This window comes from Nansenia antarctica (assembly GCF_963989245.1).
Source record: "Nansenia antarctica genome assembly, chromosome: 6".
In the NCBI taxonomy this organism is placed as follows: domain Eukaryota; kingdom Metazoa; phylum Chordata; class Actinopteri; order Argentiniformes; family Microstomatidae; genus Nansenia; species Nansenia antarctica.
Genome location: NC_137676.1, coordinates 73,549,178 through 73,555,177, shown reverse-complemented (window position 1 = coordinate 73,555,177; position 6,000 = coordinate 73,549,178). Strand labels below are relative to the sequence as shown.

The following is a 6,000-nucleotide window of genomic DNA, read 5'->3' as shown; positions in this document are numbered from 1 at the left end:
TAAAGCGTAATTGTAATCATTTGTACGTATCGGCTGTTTTTGAAACATTGTTTATAACTTTTTTGGTTTTGCACTTTTTATTTTGTATTGTAAAAAAAATATATATATAATCTTAATCACCTAGTGAGGTCTTGATCACCTAGTGAGGTCTTGATCACCTAGTGAGGTCTTGATCCCTCGACCACGGTAAAGATAATCTTAATCACCTAGTGAGGTGTTGTTCATCTTGATCACCTAGTGAGGTCTTGATCACCTAGTGAGGTCTTGTTCCCTCGACCACGGTAAAGCGTGGCGGGAGACAGGCCGGAGACGTGACGATGATGACGATGTTGATCTGTTGACCCTCCTCCATGGACGCCCAGCCGCCTGGGTCCATGTAAAACTAACGGTTCTAGATGGTTCTAGGCGGTTCTAGGCAGTTCTCGACGGTTCTAGGCGGTTCTAGGCAGTCCTAGGCAGTTCTAGGCTGTTCTAGACGGTTCTAGATGGTTCTAGGCTGTTCTAGACGGTTCTAGGCGGTTCTAGGCTGTTCTAGACGGTTCTAGGCGGTTCTAGACAGTTCTAGACGGTCTTTAAGACCGGCTCGACTGCTACTTTCTCTTTTCTCTTTTCTTTCAGTGATGCGTTCTAGATGTTTATGTGTCTGTTTGAACATCTGAACATCTTGAACATCTGTCATCATCCCCCTACCCCCCCCCCCCCCCCGTGGACAGTATCACATTTTCAGATGTGCAATAGGCTTTAGCTTTGAGGTGCATTTTAAACATTTTTTCTTTTCTTGTGTTGTTGTTGTTGTATTTTGGCAGCAGTTGTTATGACATGGTAAACAGTGCACTTATTATTATTATTATTATTATGATTATTATCTCTTATCATCACTAGTGAGCCTGCGACCAGCCCCCCCCCCAATCCTTTACTTTCTCCACCAATCCCATCATCACAATATGAGGAGGAAAGAAAACCAACCAATCAGATGGTGAGGGGGGCGGGACCAGTGCTCCATGTTTGTCTGTCCTCGCTGAGCGGAACAGGAAGTGAGCTCACACAAACCAACCAGCCAACCAGGAAGTGAGCTCACACACACACCCAGCCAACCAGGAGCCTCCTGCAAGCCGCCTCAGCGGGGAACAGATCTTTTTTCTGTTACAATCAGCGACAACGACACTTGTAGTCTTTCTGTCTCTGGGCGGTGAACTCTCCACGTCAAAGAGAACTCATAATCCCACAATCCTTCACTGCAGCGGGCCACAGCGCCAGAGAGAAGCACGCCGCCTCTCAGTCTATGCAACGTGGACCTGTCCTTACACACAACCCTGTGTGTGTGTGTGTGTGTGTGTGTGTGTGTGTGTGTGTGTGTGTGTGTGTGTGTGTGTGTGTGTGTGTGTGTGTGTGTGTGTGTGTGGGTGTGTGTGTGTGTGTGTGTGTGTGTGTGTGTGTGTGCGTCTATGTGAATGTGTGTGAAACAACACTTTACTGTACAACATATACTGTAATATACTGTAATATCACACCTTTCAAGCCCCTGCCCCCCCCCTGGCCCCGCCCTGGCCCCTGACCCCGCCCCCCCCGGTCCTGCCACTGGAGGACACAGCCAATCAGGACGCTTCAGCAGACAAGTGGGCGGGGCAACAACATACTATCCACATTCCAACCCTGCTGACATTTAGAAACACGCTACACACACCTGCAACACACACCTGCTACACACACCTGCTACACACCTGCTACACACACCTGCTACACACACCTGATACACACCTGCCACACACCTGCTACACACACCTGATACACACACCTGCTACACACACCTGCTACACACCTGCTACACACCTGATACACACACCTGCTACACACCTGCTACACACCTGCTACACACCTGCTACACACCTGCTACACACCTGATACACACACCTGCTACACACCTGATACACACCTGCTACACACCTAATACACACCTGCTACACACACCTGATACACACCTGCTACACACCTAACACACACCTGCTACACACACCTGATACACACCTGCTACACACACCTGCTACACACACCTGATACACACCTGCTACACACCTGCTACACACACCTGCTACACACCTGCTACACACACCTGCTACACACCTGCTACACACACCTGCTACACACACCTGCTACACACACCTGCTACACACACCTGCTACAAACACCTGCTACACACACCTGATACACACACCTGATACACACCTGCTACACACACCTGCTATACACACCTGCTATACACACCTGCTACACACCTGGTAGCCAGGTACAGACTGATCACCTGACACGGACACTTCAACAAGCTCTTCTTTTAACGTTTCCGGGGCGTTTTGTGTCTTTAAATGTGTTTGTTGGTTCATCAGAACGGAGGACGTGCTGGTAGAGGTCGAAGGTCGAAGGTCACCTGTTCTGCTGTGAGTCGGAGACAGAATCCCAAGGTTCTCTTCTGCCATTAGTTTTTTGTTGTTTTATTTTTTTTAAACCGTTTCAACAATCCCATGACGTGAAATCTGTTATATTTTTCAATTCTTGTAGACTATATATATGATGCCTTGCCATGTAAAAAAAAAAGTTTGTACTTTGTTTTCATCTTTGTGTCTCAAATTTGTATTCGTTTTAACCTTTTCAGAACTATGGCTATACCTGACACGTTTTAGCCTGTTGAGACAGCATCCTGTGGAGACGTAGAGCAGCCATGTTGAAATAGTGTCCAAAACCTGCTAATGATCTGGGCCGCGTTCGTAAATTAGCTCTCAGAGCACCGGAGCGTCCACGTGACTGCCTCTAGTCCAATCAGATTACTTGTTTTGGTTCCAGTGTGCGCTCCGGCGAATTTACGAACGCAGCCCCAGTCTGATGTCCTCCTCCCAGTGAAGAAGAAGAAGAAGAACTGCCCCATCCTGGGTCAGGGCAGGGTCACGGCAGGGGTCAAGGCAGGGTCAAGGGCAGGTCTGAAGGCGTTGAAGTATTAAGAAATGTCTAAAAGAATCTGTCAGAAGCAGAGAGACATTCATGAACATTTCTTTAAAAGTATATTATTGGAAATTATAAATTATTTAGTCTCTAACTCTGTCAAGCTTGACCAAGATTAAGAAGATATCGTGCATGACTCATCTTTTCCCCTCAACCCCCCCCCCCCCTCTCTGTCCTCCTCTCTCATGTGTATTCATGTATCATAACCCTGGTGAACATACCTCTGTATATACTGCAGTTACCTACATATTTACACACTGCTCATCTGTTGCTATGGGACCAATAACTATGCTACATAACTGAGAGATTTATGTCTGGGGGGGCAGAATAGCGCAGTGGATATGCTGTCGCCTGTATTACTGTACTTACGGTAAACAGTGGTTCTGCTGTCGCCTGTATTACTGTACACACGGTAAACAGCGGTTCTACTGTCTTATTATGTATAATTGATGCTGCCTCCCCCCCCCCTCCCAGATGCTGTTACCAACCCCTCCCTCTCAAACCCACTTTATACTTATGATAAAACAGTATGTTGTTCCAATTAAACCATGTTTACCCTAAAAATGTACAATAAACTAAGTCACTTCAGACTTTTGAACTTTTGGTTGACTTTGAGACAGGAGTGTAAAAGCAACAACCGTAGTTCAGCTGGGGGGGGGGGTCGTCGATGGTGAGCAAACCTGGGTAGTAAGTAACCATAGTAACCAACTACCTGGGTAGTAACCATAGTAACCAACTACCTGGGTAGTAACCATAGTAACCAACTACCTGGGTAGTAACCATAGTAACCAACTACCTGGGTAGTAACCATAGTAACCAACTACCTGGGTAGTAACCATAGTAACGAGGAACCCTAGAGAATGCTGGGAAAAGGCCTTGAGAGCCAAATGCAACTCTACTGCAATCCCTTTTAAATCCCTTTTCTCTCAAATAGAGCAAGATTGAACTGAATTGAACTAAAACAGATCTTGAGAAGTTCAATTTCACTTATAACTCAATTCTTTGGCAAAATGTTTTTGTAGTTACTGCAGTTAGCGTAGTGATAAATATCATCATAGGGAACAATGAGCACTGTTTTTAAACTTGAGAGCTTGAGTGCAGATGCTGAGTGCTGCCAGGCTCACTCAGGTATATGTGTCTGTCTCCCTCCAGTGGTGGTAAGTGGAAGTGGCCTGTGGCCTGTGTGTGTGATGATGAGATGATGATGATGATGATGATGATGGGGGGTGATAGGAAGGTCGTAGAGACACCATTCAAATGGTTTTAGATTCCCTGTCCTCTGGTCTATCCGGGGGTGTTGGAATTGTTCTCCTAACCCGCGGGGAACCATACGTTATTAACCCCGGTAAGAGTCACACTACGGGACGTATAACAGTGGCTGTGAAGGGAGTATAAACACAAGATGTTGCTGAGTAGGTTCATTAGGTCTACACGGTCATTTTAAGCCTAACCCCAGCCCTCTACGACCCCGGGAAGTCATGTTAAACTGAAGTTACAACACAACGAGATTGCTAAGCTAACACCGCTAATGCGGAAGTCCCTCACACAGACAGAGAGAGAGACGTGCAGCCACCTAGTATCGAGGCCCGCGTGGAGCCGTGTTCCATCATTTCTTGTCAATTTCAATAAAGACAGACACACACAGACACACGGAGACAACGACAATGACGACAGGTCATTCTAGAGGAAGAGAGAAATGGGATAATAGGATTCTATTCTCTGACAGCCAATGTCCGCGATTCCACACTGGCCAGTAGATGTCGAGATTTTTTTTTTTTATATGTTTGTATGACTGGCTCGTTAGCTCAGTGTGTAAGTCTGCCGCAAGGTAGACTTTGTAGTCCTGGGTTCGAATCCCAGGCGGGCAGGTCACTTTGCACTTTGTTAATTTGAAGTCCAAACAGGAAGAAAAAAAAAAAGGCATGCGCAGCGGCAAATAATTCCTGGGCTCAGTCCAGAGAGAGAGAGAGAGAGAGAGAGAGAGAGAGAGAGAGAGAGAGAGAGAGAGAGAGAGAGAGAGAGAGGAATTTTCCCTTTTGAAAATATATTTTTTTGAAAATCCCGCCTCAAAATATTTATTTTTTTTTTTTTTTTTTCTTCTGTGTCAGTGTGTGTCAGTGTGTTAGTTATGTGTCAGTGCGTCTACCGGCCCGAGTCTCTATGGGGGAATGCAATGACCGTTTTGGACACCAAACACACCAAAGAACATCTACTCTTCGAGGCGAATCCAGTCAGACCATTATCAGACCTGCTGGACGTGTCTGTGCGCGTGTGTGACTGGATGTCTACATTCAATGTGACTCACCGTGTGACTGGATGTGTGTGTGTATATATGTGTTAATGAGCTGTATGAGTGTGTGTATGTGGATGTGTATGAGTGTGGATGTGTGTGTATGAGTATGTGTGGATGTGTGTATGAGTATGTGTGTGGATGTGTGAGTATGTGTATATGTGTGTGGATGTGTGTGTATGAGTATGTGTGTGGATGTGTGTGTATGAGTATGTGGATATGAGTGGATGTGTGTGTATGAGTATGTGTATGTGTATGCTTATGTATGTTAATGAGCTGTATGTTAATGAGCTTCATGTTAATTAGCTTCATACTAATGAGCTTCATGCTAATGAGCTGTATGTTAATGAGCTTCATGTTAATGAGCTTCATGCTAATGTCTCTGTGTGTATACGTGTGTATATGTTTATGAGCTGTATGTTAATGAGCTGCATGCTAATGAGCATCATGCTAATGAGCTTCATGCTAATGAGCTGTATGTTAATGAGCTTCATGTTAATGAGATTCATGCTAATGAGCTGTATGTTAATTAGCTGTGTGTGTCTCTGTGTGTATACGTGTGTCTGTGTGTGTATGTTAATGAGCTGTATGTTAATGAGATTCATGCTAATGAGCTGTATGTTAATGAGCTGTATGTTAATGAGCTGTATGTTAATTAGCTGTGTGTGTATACGTGTATGTATACGTGTGTCTGTGTGTGTGTATGTTAATGAGCTGTA

At 45.2% G+C, this 6,000-nt stretch overlaps 1 protein-coding gene across 1 annotated transcript in view; it reads left to right on the top strand.

Annotated features, from left to right (window-relative positions):
* Positions 1-6,000, top strand: part of LOC308160959 (bone morphogenetic protein receptor type-2-like) — a gene marked incomplete at both ends in the record, with an annotated part of 66,441 nt that overhangs the window by 12,736 nt on the left and 47,705 nt on the right. The window lies entirely within an intron of this gene.